The sequence below is a fragment of the Palaemon carinicauda genome, chromosome 11 (assembly GCF_036898095.1).
Source record: "Palaemon carinicauda isolate YSFRI2023 chromosome 11, ASM3689809v2, whole genome shotgun sequence".
Taxonomy (NCBI): Eukaryota; Metazoa; Arthropoda; class Malacostraca; order Decapoda; family Palaemonidae; genus Palaemon; species Palaemon carinicauda.
In genome coordinates, this window is record NC_090735.1 from 10,816,931 (window position 1) to 10,836,842 (window position 19,912).

General features: G+C 37.4%; 5 non-coding genes across 5 annotated transcripts; all 5 read right to left on the reverse strand.

Annotated features, from left to right (window-relative positions):
• Positions 1-625: 625 nt before the first annotated feature.
• On the reverse strand, positions 626-698 carry TRNAK-UUU (transfer RNA lysine (anticodon UUU)). Its single transcript has one exon. It is a non-coding gene; the product is annotated as a tRNA-Lys (tRNA).
• Positions 699-11,160: 10,462 nt separating this feature from the next.
• Positions 11,161-11,233, reverse strand: TRNAK-UUU (transfer RNA lysine (anticodon UUU)). The gene has a single exon. It is a non-coding gene; the product is annotated as a tRNA-Lys (tRNA).
• Positions 11,234-11,490: 257 nt separating this feature from the next.
• On the reverse strand, positions 11,491-11,563 carry TRNAK-UUU (transfer RNA lysine (anticodon UUU)). The gene has a single exon. It is a non-coding gene; the product is annotated as a tRNA-Lys (tRNA).
• A 2,971-nt stretch (positions 11,564-14,534) lies between these two features.
• Positions 14,535-14,607, reverse strand: TRNAK-UUU (transfer RNA lysine (anticodon UUU)). Its single transcript has one exon. It is a non-coding gene; the product is annotated as a tRNA-Lys (tRNA).
• A 2,155-nt stretch (positions 14,608-16,762) lies between these two features.
• On the reverse strand, positions 16,763-16,835 carry TRNAK-UUU (transfer RNA lysine (anticodon UUU)). The gene has a single exon. It is a non-coding gene; the product is annotated as a tRNA-Lys (tRNA).
• Between the last annotated feature and the right edge of the window lie 3,077 nt (positions 16,836-19,912).

A 19,912-nucleotide genomic window follows, 5' to 3' on the forward strand; every position in this document is an offset into this window, starting at 1 on the left:
ATAAATGAGAGAGAGAGAGAGAGAGAGAGAGAGAGAGAGAGAGAGAGAGAGAGAGAGAGAGGGGGGGGAGAGAGAAAGTATCACTCATCACTTGCTGGATGAGGCTTAATTTTGTCACATAAGAAACTGAAACTGATTAATTGCAATGTCACACATCACAACTTCCCAGAACAAATTATTTACCAAACACGAAACTGACACTTCAAAGCCAACATTTCAATCAAAATAATCCCCATAAAAGTATTCATAAAAACTTCATACAATCTTACAGAAAGGGCTTTGCCTTGCAGATAAATACCCAGCTATAACTATGACGACAGAAGTTTATATATTCGGAGGTAAGTGCAAAAAAAAAAAAAAAAAAAAAAAAAAATACATTCGTGACATGCAACTCAAAAGTAGAGAATATAGATTATATCACCACAATGGGGCTCACATATCTCACATGGAAAACTAACTATACAAGCATGTCTGCATTATTTTTCTCAACCAAACTTTTCATAAGTTTTCCTTATATTTTTAGATAATCTAGGTTTGAAAGGGTTGACTTACTCTCATACCAGTTTCTTGATTTATTTTTAGGATATCCCTCCAAATAATGGATAATTAAGCATGAAAAGGTCATCGCCCGAACAGGGACTTGAACCCTGGATCCTTAGGTTAAAAGCCTAATGCTCTACCGACTGAGCTATCCGGGCTTGAAAAGCCTGCTACAAAAATCAGAATTTAAAGTAGCAGATGTGTAAATGATGATCTATTCTATCAAAATGCAACTAAGACCATATTTCCAAACACCACCAGCCTCTCTGTCCACACCTCTAAACGTTTTCAATCGATCAATAATCTCAGAGTCCTATTAGGTTTTCCCTGCATAGGTGACTTTTCAATGATACTGTACTTCACTTTTTTAACTGTAGGTGGAATAATCAGATGAAGGGTCTAAAAGAGAAGTGAAATAATCAAATGAGGAGTCTAAGTGATAGCATGAGGTTGAAAAACTAAATGAGAGTTACTAACTCTTACATGTTTGCTGAGTGAAGCATAATTTTATCACTATGATACTGAAACTGATTAATCCCCACGTCACCAATCTCAAATATATAGTTAATCAAATAAGGAAATTGACTTCAACACTAGCAATTAAATCAAATATGATGATATAAAAAAATATCAATTCGTGAAAACTTTTAATCAACCCAAAAATTCATATCAATACAGTCGTGCTTTGTAAACCACAGGTACTCATGCCGTCAAGAGCAGAAAACGTGTGATCAGAAAGAGGAAGACGCATGATTGCACCTTCATGCATGGTAACTTCAGTTAAGTTCTTAATCCTTGAGGGCCAAAAAAATGCTATCAATGACCGTAGGTGTGACTGTTGGAGAAGCCACTGCAGTCTTTCCAAGTTCTTTGCACTCACAAATAAGAACGCCAACAAAGAAACACAAAAGAATCAGGGTTCTTCACCTCTGACAGCGATCGAGGTCAGACACTCTCTCAGGTTGGGGAGGAGAGGAGTGGCTATATCATGCTGAGAGGGGGGTACCCCAAGAGGAAAGGGGGAGGGGTAGGAAGAGCTGAATCTGTGTGTGTGCATATCTACCTAAAGAGGGAGGTACCCCAAGAGGAAAGGGAGAGGGGTGGGAAGGGTCGAATCTGTGGGGTGCATATCTATCTAAATATTTTGCCATCAATTTTGATGGGTTACATACACTAGTGTCGAATAAAACTGGTGGCAGCATCTGCAGACCTCTACATTGGCTAACGATAAAAATCTTTGAAAGTAAAAGCCCGAAAACATTACTTGAACCTTAGACCTCTAGGTAAGTAGTGTCAAGTACCGGCTTTCTTCATTAATGAAACGGATCCGTTTACATATTGTATATACCTAAATAAATAACTAATGGTAACCTTCTTTCGTAATAAGTACAAAATACTGAAATTAAGTTAAAATGTAGCTCTCCAGTATCCTTGTGAAACCTACCTTCTGATTCCCCCTCCTGTCTCGTTCTCTTTACTCCCCCTCTCTCCCCATCCCCACCTCACGTTTTCCTTCGCTCTGGCTTATTTGCCACCTGTGTGTCTCGTCCCAGCTCCTGCCTCGTAAGCGCTTGTTAAGAAATTCTCTGTTCATTGTGTGTACGGTTATTATACCATATGATATTTTGGATTTGGTATTGGGCAGAATATTTAGTTTTTTATGTTGGTTATGTTAATTAATTGGTAATATTTTGATATGTGAAGTTTTGTTAATTAAATGTAATTGTTTTATTGTTTTTTCATTATAACCTATTGTTAATTTTGTGGATTTAACTTGAACCTTGACAAATGGGGGCCTGACCGGGATCTCTAAATTTAAAATTAAATTCTGCCCAAATCCATTTCAACGTAACATTTTGTATTCTGATCATGGGATATGATTATCATGTGTTGAGTATTAATGTTACAGTGCGCAAGTAATTCAGTGATGTTTCAACAGTGATACCATAATCCTTTTAGAGTAAGCTTTATTTTTAGTGCTAACGAGGTATCTCTATTGTTCTGTCCGCGAGCCACCATCGACCTTAAGTGTCTTTAAACTTTAATTACGGTTGTAACTAAGCCAATATAGTTTATAATCGGGTCTTGAGGCACTGATTAACCACTTTCGTTGTATTTGGAGCATTCAGCGTAAAATCTTAAGGTAACATATTTTGCTTAGCGGCCGTCGACATGGGTAGTTCGTGTAAATGCTCGTTATAACTAATTATCCTTGTCCGAAGCATTCTTTTCCGAGGTGTTAACTTCAGAATTCGCTTCCAAGTTTCCATTGTGCACATTTATTATGATTTCAGGTGTTTAACACAGTATATGGTGTAGACTATATATCCTACTTTCAGAAGTAGCAATTGTTTACAAGGTGTTACTAACAGGTAGACGTCTCTTAACTCGAAATGCCGCTCTTTAGTGTTGATGATTTTCAGTGACCCAGCGTCACACCTGACTTCCATTGTTGTTGCTAATAAGAAAAAACTTTTGTTGTTAGCAGCTAAATTTGGGGTAGCCCTTCCTCCTAATGTAAAGAAGGATGTAATACGTAATTACATAGTACAGCATTGTATAAGTGAAGACCTAGTGGATAGTTCTGTGGGCAGCAAATATATCGTAGACGTGGGTGATAAATCGTCGGATGTAGAGTATATGAAGCTGGCTATTCAGTTAGAGCAAATGAAAAGGGAAACCATAAATGCTGAACTAGAGAAGAAAAAGAGAGAGTTGGAAATAGAAAATCAGGCTTTATTAGAAAGACGGCAAAAGGAATTGGAGTTTGTTCAAGCTAAATTAGTCTATGAAGCTCAGTTAGCTCAGCAAGTGGAAGAGAGTAAAATCAGGTTAGCTTTGGAAAATAAAAACAAGAACTAGAACTAGAAGCTAGACAACCAATGAAATTTGATTTGACTAGATGCATCAAGTTAGTTCCTAAGTTCAAAGAGACTGAAGTTGACGTGTTTTTTTAAGAATTTCGAAGACTTGGCTTCTTACATGAAATGGCCTCTTGAACAATGGGTGTGGCTCATTAAGCCTAAGTTGGTCGGGAAGGCTGCCACTGTTGTTGGTAGTCTGGTAGGCGAATCGAGCTATATGGTAATCAAAAAAGCTGTTTTAGATGCATATGCTGTAACTAGTGAAGGTTATCGTCAAAAGTTTCGTAATTATGTTAAGCCCCATGTTAAGACTTGGACTGAATTTGCTGCAGAAAAATTAAGGTTGTTTAAGAAGTGGCTTGACTCAGAAGATGTAGTTACTTATGAGGAATTAATTAATCTCATTGTAACTGAGGAATTTAAGAGACGTCTCCCTCAAAATATCATGTTGTATATAGCTGATAACGAAGAGAAGGATCTCAAAAAGGCAGCTGTTTTGGCTGATAACTATTCATTAATACATAAAGGCAGTCTGGGTAATGTAAAACAACATAGAGCAGAACCGCTGGGTGATAAAGATGGGAAGACTGATAGGGGTTTGTTTTCCAATTATTGTAAGAAGGAAGGCCACATGATTAGTAATTGTCCAAATCCTGCATGTAAGAGGGGAAAAGTGACTGAAAACAGAGCTCTAGTTAAGGTGTTCCCAGGACACAAATCAGACGCCGGTAAAGAATCTGCAATGCATCGCCTATCACAGGATAAGAATATGTTTGAAAAATTCATTTGTAACGGTAAAATATCATTGCACAGTAGTGATAAACCCATTAAAGTAAGAATGTTAAGGGATACAGGTTCAAACCAAAGCATTTTAATTAAAAGTGTTGTTCCAAATCTCACATTGCTTGATGAAAATGTCATAGTCAGGGATTTAACTGACGCTAAACTATTGCCGCTTACAGAAGTGTTCATGGATTGTCCGTATGTAACTAGTAAAGTAAAAATGGCTGGTAGAGAAGGGAATTTCCCCTTGCCAAATGTACAAGTGTTACTTGGTAACGATCTTGCTGGAGAACTGTTGTTACCCAATATGATAATGTATGAAACTCCTGGAATAAAAGAGGAAAGTGAGAATGAAAGAGATCGTGAGTGCGAAAAAGAGGAAAATGAAAAGGAGTCAAAAGTGGAGGGTTGTCTTAATGTGACGACCCGCAGTATGGTTAACAATGATCGAGTGAAAGTAAGTGTAACCAACCTCACAGATAAAGTACAAATGAACAAGAAAAGCCTTGTAAAGTTACAGAGAGAAGATCCAACTTTAAAGGGTGTTTATAAGCAAGCATCGGAGAAAGGAATGGAAAAGGTACCTGGATATTACTTTAAGGCTGATGTACTTTTCAGGTTATATAGACCTCTTAGGCTGGGTAATGATGAAACATGGAGTGACAGAGAACAGTTAGTAGTCTCTCATGATTTACGTAAAAGATTTATTGGAGCTCGCTCATAATGTTTATTCACATTTTGGAATTACTAAAACTTACAACCGCTTAGCTTATGATTTTTTCTGGCCTAAAATGAAGGCGGATGTTGTAAATTTCATTAAACATTGTCATATTTGTCAAATTGCTGGTAAGTCTAATGAGGTTATACCAAAGGCACCTTTGAATCCTATTATTGTACCTCATGAGCCATTCCATCGAATTATCATGGATTGTGTATGTCCACTGCCTAAGACAAAGAAAGGTAATCAATATCTTGTGACTATAATGTGCCCTACCTCACGATTTCCTATTGCACTTCCAGTCAGGAATATTTCCTCTAAAAATGTTCTTAACCACTTACTCAAAGTATTTACAACTTACGGGTTTCCTAAGGAAATCCAGTGTGATAGGGGCACTAATTTTACTAGTGATGTTTTTCAGAAAACTATGAATGAGTTGTGTATAAAAGTGTCTCTCATCTCCTTATCACCCAGAATCTCAGGGAGCATTAGAACGGCATCATCAGACTTTAAAGTCGTTGCCTAGGAAATTTTGTATTGAATCTAAATCTGATTGGGATGAAGGCATAGACTATTTACTATTTGTAATTAGGGAAGTACCTTCTGAGTCTCTAGGTGTATCACCTTTTGAAATGCTATACAGTCGTAAAGTACGTGGTCCTTTACAAGTAGTTAAAGATAAGTTACTTGACAAGTATAACGTAGAGGCTATAACAGTGAGTCAGTACCTACAGAAATTACAGGGAAATATTAATAAGATTCATAAATTTGCTCTAAACAACTTGTGTAAAAATCAAGAAGAGATGAAAATTAGGTATTGATAAAAACAGTAAAGATAGGAAGTTTAATGTGGGAGATTTAGTCTTGGCCTTCTATCCCATTACTGGTTCTCCTTTTAAAAGTAAGTTTTCTGGCCCTTATGTTATACAGAAACTTTTAAATAATCAGAATTATATAATAAAAACTCCAGATAGACATAAAAGCACTCAGTTAGTCCATGTCAATATGCTTAAAGAATATCATGCCGATTCCTCTGCTGCTCTATTTTGTTCCAGAGACACTGATATTGTAAAACAAAAGTCCACCACCTTAAAGGATGTAAATTCTTTAGGCCTAGATGAAATCCCATCTTGGACTGACTTTTCTAATAAAGAAATCTTAGAATCTCTTCCGCAGTATCTAAAGCACCTAATTGAGGAGCAACGGTGTGATATTAAGAATCTGCTACGACAGTATGAAGATGTATGCAGTGATAATCCCCGAGAGTGCAGTTTTATTTCTCACGACATTGAGTTATTACCAGGAACTCGTCCTATACGACAAAACTTCTATCGAACCAATTTTGAAAAACGGAAGGTAATGCAAGAAGAGGTCGAGTATCTACTGAAGCATAAACTTGCTCTGCCAAGCAAGTCTTCTTGGGCTTCTCCTTGCTTACAAGTGCCCAAGTCTAATGATAAGGTCAGGTTATGTACAGACTATAGAAAATTAAATTTGGTAACCATAAAAGACAGTTATCCCCTGCCACGTATTGATGATATACTGGACTCCATTGGTAAGTCGAAATATTTAACCCAAGTCGATATGCTGAAGGGTTATTATCAAGTCCCATTGTCAGGGAGAGCGAAGGAGATGTCCGCCTTTATTACTCCCTTTGGGTTGTTCCAATATGAAAGACTTCCTTTTGGTCTGTGCAATGCACCTGCCACATTTCAGAGAATGGTAAATGATGTCGTAAGAGATCTGGATGGGGTTTACGGTTACCTGGATGACATTCTTGTAGAATCTGACACATGGGAGGAACATCTTGGTAAGCTTAAAGCACTTCTTGATAGATTTAGAAGGTTGGGTTTAACAATAAATCTTGCTAAATCAAACTTTGCTAGAGCTCGTGTAAAGTACTTGGGACATGTTATTGGAAGCGGGGAAATCTTGCCTAAAACCACTAACATAGAAGCTATATTAAATTATCCCGTACCTACAAACAGAAAAGAAGTAATGAGATTCATTGGAATGACCTCATATTACCGCAGATTTTGCAAGAATTTCAGTAATGTAGCTCATCCGTTGATAAACTTGACTAGTACTAAGACCAAATTCGTATGGGATGAATCTTGTCAGGACTCCTTCAAACAGATCAAAAGCCTACTTTGCTGTAAACCAGTATTAACAACTCCTGATCCTTCAAAACCCTTTGTTCTTCAGGTAGATGCATGTGACTACAAGGTTGGTGCTGTCCTCCTACAAGAGAAGCCTGAAACAAACTTGCTTCACCCTGTGTCTTACTATTCAGGCACGTTGAAGAAGCACCAAAGGTCGCTATCTACTGTGGAGAAAGAGCTCCAAGCTATAGTACAAGCCTTGCAGAAATACGAAGTCTACGTTTCCATAAATAACCCCATTACTGAGTACACCGACCACAACCCCCTCGTCTTCTTGAACAGAGCTCGAAATATGAACCAGAAAATTAAGATGGTCTCTCTACTTGCAAAACTTCAATATCAGTGTTCAGCACATTCGTGGTCAAGACAATCGTATAGCTGATGCACTGTCAAGAACACCCTTACCAGGGAATATCGTACCTTCATAGGTTAAGATCTCTTCAGCAGGGAGGAGATGTCAAGTACCGGCTTTCTTTATTAATTAAACGGATCCGTGAACATATTGTATATACCTAAATAAATAACTAATGGTAACCTTCTTTCGTAAAGTACGAAATTCTGAAATTAAGTTAAAATGTAGCTCTCCAGTATCCTTGTGAAACCTACCTTCTGATTCCCCCTCCTGTCTCGTTCTCTTTACTCCCCCTCTCCCCCCATCCCCACCTCACGTTTTCCTTCGCTCTGGCTTATTTGCCACCTGTGTGTCTCGTCCCAGCTCCTGCCTCGTAAGCGCTTGTTAAGAACTTCTCTGTTCATTGTGAGTACGGTTATTATACCATATAATATTTTGGATTTGGTATTGGGCAGAATATTTAGTTTTTTATGTTGGTTATGTTAATTAATTGGTAATATTTTTATATGTGAAGTTTTGTTAATTAAATGTAATTGTTTTATTGTTTTTTCCATATAACCTATTGTTAATTTTGTGGATTTAACTTGAACCTTGACAGTAGCCTGATATATTAGGGCTTTAAAAATTTCCAGATTTACCTAAGGCACTAAATCAAAGTATAGTAGTGGCACCCTTGTGTGCTATAGGGCTATGAAGGAATTAAACTCATCTCAGAAAGGGATTTACTGACATGAATGAAGGTGGGAGGGGATAATGGTCTATAACTTCGTTCTTGGAATAGTGGCTAAGTCTCTTAAGATCAGGATACAAAAAACACTTCTTATCCAGTTCTAAATACCTACCCACCCATCCCTACACTAATGAAATATTTTTGCTTAGTACATAATCTCATAAATCTATATCTTAATACATTACTATTATTATGATTACTAGCTAGTTGGAAAAGCAGGATTCTATTAGCCCAAATGCCCCAAAAGAGGAAATAGCCCAATGAGGAAAGGAAATAAGGAAGCAGATAGAATAGAGTGCCTGGGTGTACCCTCAAAAAAGAGAACTCTATCCCCAAGATAGTGGAAGACCATGGACATGGTACAGAAGCTATGGCACTACCCAAGACTAAAGAGTAGTGGTTTGATTTTGGAGTGTCCTTCTAGAAAAGTTGGTTACTATAGCTAAAGAGTCTCTTCTACCCTTAACAAATGAAAAGTAGCCAATGAACAAATACAGTGCAATAGTTAACACCTTGAATGAAGAAGATTATTCGGGTTATCTTGGTGCAGCCAGCAAAGGAAAAATGAGCTGTAACAAGAGGGATTCAATGCAGTCCTATCTGGCCAGTCAAAGGACCCAGTAACTCTCTGGTGGTAGAATCTCAACAGGTGGCTGATGCCTTGGTCAACCTACTACCTAAATAGGTTCAAATAATACTGTAAACCAATACAATCCCTTTTAAATAGGACGGGATAAAATCACTTAATGGATCTTGAGAGAGAAGTGCAAGTGGGTCTGCCTTATTTATCTCTATTAGTATCTTGCGTTATCTTTCTCCAAGCACGCTATACTTTGAAGGGCCAATTTCATTTATTTTCACACTAAAAACTTTAGGGTTATTTTAATTATACACCTATGAAAAAAACGCTGCATCTCTTTTATGATAATAAAAAAGTGCTCTTACCAACCAATTACCAATAAAAAAAGTGATCAGTTGATAAACCACAATACCTAAAACGAGGTTGAAAAACCAGATCTTAGTTACTAACTCTTCTATGTTAGCTGAGTGAGGCATGATTCTGCCACTATAATAATGAATCCGATTAATCAACATGTCACCATTCTCGAAAATTATTGGAAATATTCCCTATCAATTAACAAAAATTGAAACATTTCAGCAAAATCATTTCAATCAAATGTGGCGATCTAAAAAAAAAGAAGAATCGGACAAAGTTCTTGACTAAAATATAATTTCCTATAAATGCAGCCGTGCTTTGTAAGTCATGAAACTGCAGATGAATAACTACTTATAACTATGAGAGCAGTAAACTATACAATTTTGAGAATGGTGTACAAACTCAACGAATTAAAATTACATTGGATTTATGATATACACATCCGAGCTGATAGCAATTGCCATCTTGGTACTTGAAGATGTGCGCTATCTTATTAACATGGAAAATGGTATAATTATATCTGGCCTATTTTTCGCCAAGAGTTTTATTATTTTTCGTGCTCACCCTTTTCAACAGTCCAATTTAGAAGGGTCAAATACATTCTACTTAAATTAATGATGCTGGAGCGCAGTTGGATTATCTTGATGGAAATCCCATACTGGAGCGCAGTTGCACAACTTGATAGAAATCCCTTTGAGTAACAGGTCTACTTGAACTAGTCATAGTCCGCACACGGATTTGAACCCTGGCCCCTTAGGTCAATGGCCCAATGCTCTACCAACTGAGCTATCCAGGCATGAATTGCAAGCAATGAAAATTAGGATTTAAATTGATAGATAAAGTAGATGATGCCCTACTCTGTCAAAATACAAACATGATTCCCTATAAATCTTCAAATATCATCCATCAGCCTCTTCGTTCACATCAATAGACGGTTTTACTTCATCAATAATCTCTTAAGTTCTATCACATTTCTTTGCATAGGTAGTGACTCCTCAAGGATACGGCAGTTCACTTTTTTCATTAAAGGCGGAATAATAGGAGAGAGAGAGAGAGAGAGAGAGAGAGAGAGAGAGAGAGAGAGAGAGAGAGAGAGAGAGAGAGAGAGAGAGAGAGAGAGGGAGAGACAGACAGAAACTCGCTCTTCCATACTTGAACTGACATTGCCGGAACAGGACTTAGAACTCTAGACCCTTAGGTTAAAAGCCCAAGGCTCTACCGACTGAGCTATTCGGGCTTGAATAGCAAGTAAAGAAAACGATTATTTAATCTGTCATAATCTCCAAATACCACCAGCTTCTCCATCCACACAAATGGACGTTTTCACTTTGTCTACAATCTCTGATTTATATCACAATTCTCTGCACAGGAGGTGACTTTTAAATGATACTGTATATCGTTTATTTTTTCATTGGAGGTTGAATAAGCAGATAAAAGAGAGAGAGAGAGAGAGAGAGAGAGAGAGAGAGAGAGAGAGAGAGAGAGAGAGAGAGAGAGAGAGTTTCACTCATCACTTGCTGGATGAGGCTTAATTTTGTCAAATAAGAAACTGAAACTGATTAATTAGAGTGTCACACATCACAACTTCCTAGAACAAATTATTTACCAAACACGAAACTGACACTTCAAAGTCAACATTTCAATCAAAATAATCCCCATAAAAGTATTCATAAGAACTCCATACAATCTTACAGAAAGGGCTTTGCCTTGCAGATAAATACTCAGCTATAACTATGACGACAGAAGTTTATATATTCGGAGGGTGAGTGCAAATTGAAGAAGAAAAAAAAAAAAAAAAAAAAAAAAAACATTCATGACATGCAACTCAAGAAAAAAGAGATTAGAGATAGATTATATCACCACAGTCTTACTTGGTAATTGAAGGAGCTATGGGGTCACAAATCTCACATGGAAAACTATACAAGTATGTCTACATTATTTTTCTCAATAATTTTTTCAATACATTTTTGGATACTTTAGGTTTGAAGGGGTTGACTAACTCTCATACAAGTACAAGTGGCTTGACTTTTTTTAGGATATTCCTCTGAATAATGGACAAGCATGAAAAGGTCATCGCCCGAACAGGGACTTGAACCCTGGACCCTTAGGTTAAAAGCCTAATGCTCTACCGACTGAGCTATCCGGGCTTGAAAAGCCTGCTACAAAAATCAGGATTTAAGATTATATCACCACAGTCTTACTTGGTAATTGAAGAAGCTATGGGGTCACAAATCTCACATGGAAAACTATACAAGTATGTCTACATTATTTTTCTCAATAATTTTTTCCATACATTTTTGGATACTTTAGGTTTGAAGGGGTTGACTAACTCTCATACAAGTACAAGTGGCTTGACTTTTTTTAGGATATTCCTCTGAATAATGGACAAGCATGAAAAGGTCATCGCCCGAACAGGGACTTGAACCCTGGACCCTTAGGTTAAAAGCCTAATGCTCTACCGACTGAGCTATCCGGGCTTGAAAAGCCTGCTACAAAAATCAGGATTTAAAGTAGCAGATATGTGATGATTTATCCTATCAAAATACAACTAAGACCATATCTCCAAACACCACCAGCCTCTCTGTCATCACCTTTAAATGTTTTCACTCCATCAGTAATCTCAGAGTTCTATTAGATTTCCCTGCATAGGTGGTGACTTTTCAATGATACTGTACTTTACTTTTTTAATTGGAGGTGGAATAATCAGATGAAGGGTCTCAAGAGGAGGTGAAATAATCAAATGAGGAGTCTAAGAGATAGAATGAGGTTGAAAAACTAGATGAGAGTTACTAACTCTTACATGTTTGCTGAGTGAGGCATAATTTTATCACGAAGATACTGAAACTGATTAATCCCCACGTCTCCAATCTCAAAACTATTGTTAATCAAATAAGGAAATTGACTTCAACCCTAGCAATTAAATCAAATATGATGATATAAAAAAATATCAATACGAGAAAACTTTAATCAACCCAAAAATTCATATCAATACAGTCGTGCTTTGTAAACCACAGGTACTCATGCTGTCAAGAGCAAAAAAACGCGTGATCAGAAAGAGGAAGACGCATGATTGCACCTTCATGCATGTAGAAACTCCTCTGTTGAGAGATTGCAACAAGTAAGATCTTACATCTTACTAGAATGTCTAGACTGGAGTGAATTCTTTGGCCCACAGATCTGAGAGTTCGCTCTGCCCAGGCCACACGACCAAGCTCTCACCATGGTTTACTTCAGTTAAGTTCTTAATCTTTGAGGGCCAACAAAATGCTATCAATGACCGTAGGTGCCACTGTTGGAGAAGCCACTGCAGTCTTTCTAAGTTCTTTGCACTTACAAATAAGAATGTCAACAAAGAAACCCAAGAGTATCAGGGTTCTCCACCTCTAAAAGCGCTGGATCAAGGTCAGGCCCTCTCTCAGGTAGGGGAGGAGGGGAGTGGCTATATCCTGCTGAGAGGGTGGTACCCCATGAGGAAAGGGGGAGGGGTAGGAAGAGCTGAATCTGTGTGTGCATATCTACCTAAAGAGGGGGGTACCCCAAGAGGAAAGGGAGAGGGGTGGGAAGGGTTAAATCTGTGTGTGTGTGCATATCTATCTAAATATTTTGCCATCAATTTTGATGGGTTACATACATTACTGTAGAATAAAACTGGTGGCAGCATCTGCAGACCTCTACATTGGATAACGATAATAACGTTTGAAAGCAATCGCCCGAAAACATTACTTGAACTCTAGACCTCTAGGTAAGTAGCCTGATATATTAGGGCTCAAAAAAGTTCCCGATTTCCTAAGGCACTAAATCAAAGTATAGTAGTGGCACCCTTGTATGCTATAGGGATGTGGAAAAATTAAGCTCAAATCAGAAAGGAATTTACCAACATGAATGAAGGTGGGAGGGGATAGTGGTATATAACTTCGTTCTTGGAATAATGGCTAAGTCTTTCAAGATCAGGATACAAACAACACTTCTTATCCAGTTCTAAATACCTGCCCCTCCATCCCTACACTACTGAAATAGTTTTGCTTAGTAAATAATCTCATAAATCTATATCTTAATACATTACTATTATTATGATTACTAGCTAAGCTACAAGCCTAGTGCAACCTCTAAAAAGAGAACTCTATCCCCAAGACAGTGGAAGACCATGGACATGGTACAGAAGCTATGGCACTATCCAAGACTAAAGAGCAGTGGTTTGATTTTTGAGTGTCCTTTTAGAAAAGCTGGTTACTATAGCTAACGAGTCTGTTCTACCCTTAACAAGTTTAAAATAGCCAATGAAAAAATACAGTGCAATAATTAACACCTTGAATGAAGAAGATTTTTCGGGTTATCTTGGTGCTGTCAGCAAAGGAAAAATAAACTGTAACCAGAGGGATCAAATGCAGTACTATCTGGCCAGTCAAAAGGACCCAGTAACTCTCCAGTGGTAGAGTCTCAACAGATGGCTGGTGCCTTGGTCAACCTACTACCTAAATAGGTTCAAATAATACTGTAAACCAATACAATCCATTTTAAATAGGACGGGATAAAATCACTTAATGGATCTTGAGAGAGAAGTGCAAGTGGGTCTGCCTTATTTATCACTATTAGTATCATGCGTTATCTTTCTCCAAGCACGCTATATTTGGAAGGAACAATTTCATTTATTTTCACACTAAAAACTTTAGGGTTATTTTAATTATACACCTATGAAAAAAAAGCTGCATCTCTTTTATGATAATAAAAAAGTGCTCTTACCAACCAACTACCAATATAAAAAAGTGATCAGTTGATAAACCACAATATCTAAAACTGCAGATACAGTATGAAATTTGTCTTCATTCCACTTGATATTAAACTAAAATTTCAAAGGGGACAAGTAAAAAACCGACCATCCATGTCATGGAAAGGGTAAAAGCGGTGATGTTGTAGCACACTAATTAAAGACACTAAAAAGAAAAAAAAAGATAAATATAGATTCAATCAAAGTTTACAATGATAAACACCAGAGGCCTTTATATAAAATGTAAGTCAGTTACTACTTACTGATCATGTTCTGTATAATCAAAATCAACATGATGAATTTTTAGAACCATAAATTCTATCCCTCTAATTCTTCAAAGAATTGATTTCTGAATATTTTTCTTTTGTACAATGAATTAATTTACTCAGTGACGTTGGAGGTTTAATGTTTTTCCTGCTTAAGTATGATGTGTTAATTAACCCAAACATCTCGAGAATACATACTGTATACTTAGGGAGAGCATTCTCCTGATGCCCCATTATAAGACTAATCAGGGCATTAATGCCATGAATTTTGTTTTTTTAATACTCATATCATGCATACTCTTATTACATACAACAAGCTTACTTGTCTGTTTTGACAGCTGTGGTATGTTGCTTAGATATAATGTCACCAGTGGGTGAATAGTATCTACTCTTGAGATAATACTTTGAAAATGTCATCGCCCGAACAGGGACTTGAACCCTGGACCCTTAGGTTAAAAGCCTAATGCTCTACTGACTGAGCTATCCGGGCTTGAAACTATAATGAAAATCAGAATTTGAAGTAGATAAAGTAAACGATGACGCCCCAATCTGTCACAGTACAAACAAGATTCCATATCAACCATAAAACCCAACCAGCCTCTTCGTCCAACTCCAACGTACGTTTCACTTGATCAATAATATCAAGTTCTGTTACATTTCTCTGAGGACGTGACTTTTCAATGACACTGTACTTGACATTTTTATAGGATGTGGAATAATTAGATGATGGGTCTAAGAGATTGAAAGAATGAGGTTGAAAAACCAGATCTTTGTTACTAACTCTACTATTTTAGCTGAGTGAGTCATAATTATGCCACTATAATAATGAATCCGATTAATCAACATGTCACCATTCTCGAAAACTAATGAAAATATTAACTATCAATTAAAAAAAATTGAAACATTTCAACAAAACCATTTCAATCAAATGTGGTGATCTAAAAAAAGAATCGGGGAAAGTTCTTGACAAAGATATCATTTCCTATAAATGCAGCTGTGCTTTGTAAGTCATGCAACTGCAGATGAATAACTACTTACAACTATGAGAACAGTAAACTATACAATTTTGAGAATGATGTACAAACTCAACGAATTAAAATTACACTGGATTTATGATATAATACACATCCGAGCTGATAGCAATTGCTATCTTGGTACTCGGAAGATGTGCGCTATCCTATTCAACATGGAAAATGGTATAATTATATCTAAGCTATTTTTCGCCAAGAGTTTCATTATTTTTCATCCTCACCCTTTTCAACAGTCGAATTAATGATGCTGGAGCGCAGTTGGATTATCTTGATGGAAATCCCTTTGGGTAACGGCTTAAGTTAAACTAGTCACAGTCCACACAGAGATTTGAACCCTGGCCCCTTAGGTCAACGGCCCAATGCTCTACCAACTGAGCTATCCAGGCATAAATTGCAGGTAATGAAAATCAGGATTTGAAGTAAAAGGTAAAGTAGATGATGCCCTACTCTGTCAAAATACAAACAAGATTCCCTATAAATCTTCAAATATTCATCAGCCTCTCCGTTCACATCAATAAACGGTTTTACTTTATCAATGATATAAGTTCTATCACATTTGCATAGGTAGTGACTCCTCAAGGAAACGGTACTTCCCTTTTTTCATTAAAGGCGGAATAATAGGAGGACGAGGAGGAGGAGGAAGAGGAGGAGGAGAAAAGAGAGACTCGCTCTTCCATACTTGAATTGACATTGCCGGAACAGGACTTAGAACTCTAGACCCTTAGGTTAAAAGCCCAATGCTCTACCGACTGAGCTATTCGGGCTTGAATAGCAAGTAATGAAAACGATTACTTAATCTGTCATAATCTCCAAATACCACCAGCTTCTCCGTCCACACAAATGGAGGTTTTCACTTTGTTTACAATCTCTGATTTATATCACAAGTCTCTGCACAGGAGGTGACTTTTAAAGGATACTGTACATCGTTTATTTTTTCATTGGAGGTTAAATAAGCAGATGATAGAGAGAGAGAGAGAGAGAGAGAGAGAGAGAGAGAGAGAGAGAGAGAGAGAGAGAGAGAGAGAGAGAGAGAGAGAGAGAGAGAGAGAGAGAGAGAGAGTTTCACTCATCACTTGCTGGATGAGGCTTAATTTTGTCACTAAAAAAATGAAACTGATTAATTGCAGTGTCACACATCACAACTTCCTGGAACAAATTATTTACCAAACACGAAACTGACAATTCAAAGCCAACATTTCGATCAAAATAATCCCCATAAAAATATTCATAAAAACTCAATACAATCTTACAGAAAGGCTTTGCCTTGCAGATAAATATTCAGCTATAACTATAACAACAGAAGTTTATATATTAGGAGGGTAAGTGCTAACTTAAAAAGAAAGAAAAAAAAACATTCTTGACATGCAACTCAAAAATGGAGAATAGAGTGTCTTACTTGGTAATTGAAGAAGCAATGGGGCTCCTAAATCTCACATGGAAAACTAACTTCACAAGCATGTCTGCACCATTTTTCTCAACCAAATGTTTTCGTAACTTTTTCCTTACATTTTTAGATAATCTAGGTTTGTAAGGGTTGACTTACTCTCATACCAGTTTCTTGACTTTTTTAGGATATCCCTCCAAATAATGGATAATTAAGCATGAAAAGGTCATCGCCCGAACAGGGACTTGAACCCTGGACCCTTAGGTTAAAAGCCTAATGCTCTACCGACTGAGCTATCCGGGCTTGAAAAGCCTGGTACAAAAATCAGCATTTAAAGTAGCAGATGTGTAAATGATGATCTATTCTATCAAAATACAACTAAGACCATATTTCCAAACACCACCAGCCTCTCTGTCATCACCTCTAAACGTTTTCACTCGATCAGTAATCTCAGAGTTCTATTAAATTTCCCTGCATAGGAGGTGACTTTTCAATGATACTGTACTTTACTTTTTTCATTGTAGGTGGAATAATCAGATGAAGGGTCTCAAGGGGAAGTGAAATAATCAAATGGGGAGTCTAAGTGATAGCATGAGGTTGAAAAACTAGATGAGAGTTACTAACTCTTACATGTTTACTGAGTGAGGTATAATTTTATCACTATGATACTGAAACTGATTAATCACCACGTCACCAATCTTAAAAAAAAAAAAATATTGTCAATTAAATAAGAAAAATGACTTCAACACAAGCAATTAAATTAAATGTGATGACATAAAGATAACAATTCGACAAAACTTTTAATCAACCCAAATTCATATCAATACAGTCATGCTTGTAAGCCACAGGCACTTGTGCCGTCAAGAGCAGGAAAACGCATGATTGCACCTTCATGCATGTAGAAACTCCTCTGTTGTGAGACTGCGGTATGATCTTATATCTTACTTAAACGTCTACACAGATCTGGATTTCACACTGTTCCAGGCTATACGACCAGTAGTAGAGCAGATACCTTACAAAATAGTTCATTTTATGATACAAGCATAAAACTTTGCACAAAGTTTCCTTGTGATGTTCATAAAGAAATAAAACTGTGAGCAACTCAATTTTTTCACTATTCAAGATGGCCGCCACATTTTTTAAAATGGCGGCAAAATCCCATTCCAGAATTTGAGAAATTGGCCATACGAAGTAATTTTTATGACCAGTGGCCTAGAATTGAGGTAAAACATCTATATTCAATTCAGTATTCACTGTAAATACAATTTTGTGAAAACTCTGCAAAGTGCATGCGTGAAATTAGACTGACAAAGTCATATTGATTCATGTATCTTCTCATATACAGGTGCATAATTCTGTGCATTGCAATCCTGACCTATAGCATTTACAATTCCCAGTACAAATCCTTTTACATCCACATTTTAAGAGCTGTTGACATGACGCTGCTATTGGCTGCAAGCTGGTCCAATACGGCGTCAAAACATTGTCGTCTTTTTGCCAACCCCAACTTTCAGGTGAAGGTAATTTCATAATGCGAACCACAGACTGACCCCACGTGTACCCCGCTTGCAGTACAGCTCGCTTCATATGCTCTACTAAAGCTTCCTCAGAGGGTGGGATGGCATTATAAGGCTTCTGGTTTCGTGCAAACAATTCAAACCTTGCTTCATCGACTTTGTTTGTAGTACTAGAGCAGTCGCACATCACAACAAACTCTTCAATGACTCATGTCAGATGATGATAAGTCATCTGTAGGGGAACTAAGTCTTATAAAAACCGCTGTTTCCTCAGGATGGACATTCAATACCTGCCAGCACGACTTCTTACCTTTGCCAGCAAATGCAGACACTCTATCACAACCAGAGAAGGCGTGAAAAAATGGCAATCCTCTTGCTTTTGGCCCTAGTAATCTAGATATTTCATGTAAAGGGATCCATCTCAAATCCTTCCCTTTCCCAAAAGCAATTCATAGACTTTCTATATTCAAGTCTGCAAACAATGAAACACCAATGACTACAACATTTGTATCTGAACTTACTATCATGACACTCTGACTGCCGTTGACGGCTGCGTCTTTTGCATGAAGAAACATTCGAGTGTCAGCCTCTTCGTGGTTACAAGGTGAAATCTGGGAAACATCTGTTTCGTTGTTTGAGATAACATTCGCCTCCCGAGTAACAATAATGTCTATTTCGTTGTTCATCACAGCAATTTTGTCGGCAAGGAAAACAAACAGTTCCGTTTTGTTTTAATCACATCTCAAAAATGTGTTCCACGATTTAGGTGGTCTACTATTAGTGGTAACTTTTCTTCTTCCGCCTGTTCCGCGTTTTCGTCTAGTTTCACCTTTCAAGCTATCGTCATAATAAACATCAAACACGATATCTATTCGTCGGTGATTCCTCGCACAGTGCTGGACGTAAGGCAAAATAACATCGTCGGCAAATGCATCAAAGGTTTTACATGCTCCTGGCTGTTTCTAGTTGACCAACACAACAACATCTATAATGAGAGTATCTGCCTGTGGTGCGATTGAAGGGACCTGTATATCGCTTTCCAGCACTGGCATCAATTGTGACTTTGTTCCAGAGATTAAACTCCCATTTTGTGATATTGATGGTGGATAGTTTTGATTCTCGTGACGAAAAAAGTCTTCTACATCATATTGCCTACTTTGGCAAGAGATGAACAATCTTGAAAACAGATTGGAGTCATCTTTTAAGCTTGCAAACTTTGACTTTGATGCATTCGCGTCTGATTTTGACCTTGAACTAAATAGTGGAAGTTTGTTTTTTGCAATTGGCTCGTAAATTTCTGACTTTTCTGTATTGTTAACTTTTTTTCAAGAACTGATCAAACTGACGACTACCAAGCTTTGTCAGTTGTTGTAGTGACTCGGCAACCTTGCTGTCAACATCTTTTGTGTCAATAGCATAGAGATCTAAAGACTCTTCCTCAAAAGGGTTTCCCATTTCTATAAATACCGCCTTAAGGTTTTTTTTTTTTTTTTTCCAAAAATCTGTTTTTGTGTAGAAAGTGTTTCTTCGTGGTGTTTGGATCTTTTTAACTTCACGTTTCCACTTGCTGTTGAAAACTCGTCAACCAATCTACTAATCTCTGGTACAGCAACTGTCCATCTTCGAAGAGCTGAAGGATCTTCCGTCAAGCCAATGGCTTCTCCATCACCTTTTACGACAGCATTATTTTGCTCATGCGCTTCACCTCTAGCAATATACATGAAAACCTTCTCTTTCATGTTCATGTTCATTTTATCATCCATTTCATGTTCATTTCCCTGATATAGCCGGAGTCTCGCTGCTTGGGAGTAAATAAATAACCAACTTTTTTATGCTGCCATTTTGTTTTTGACTGCCATTTTG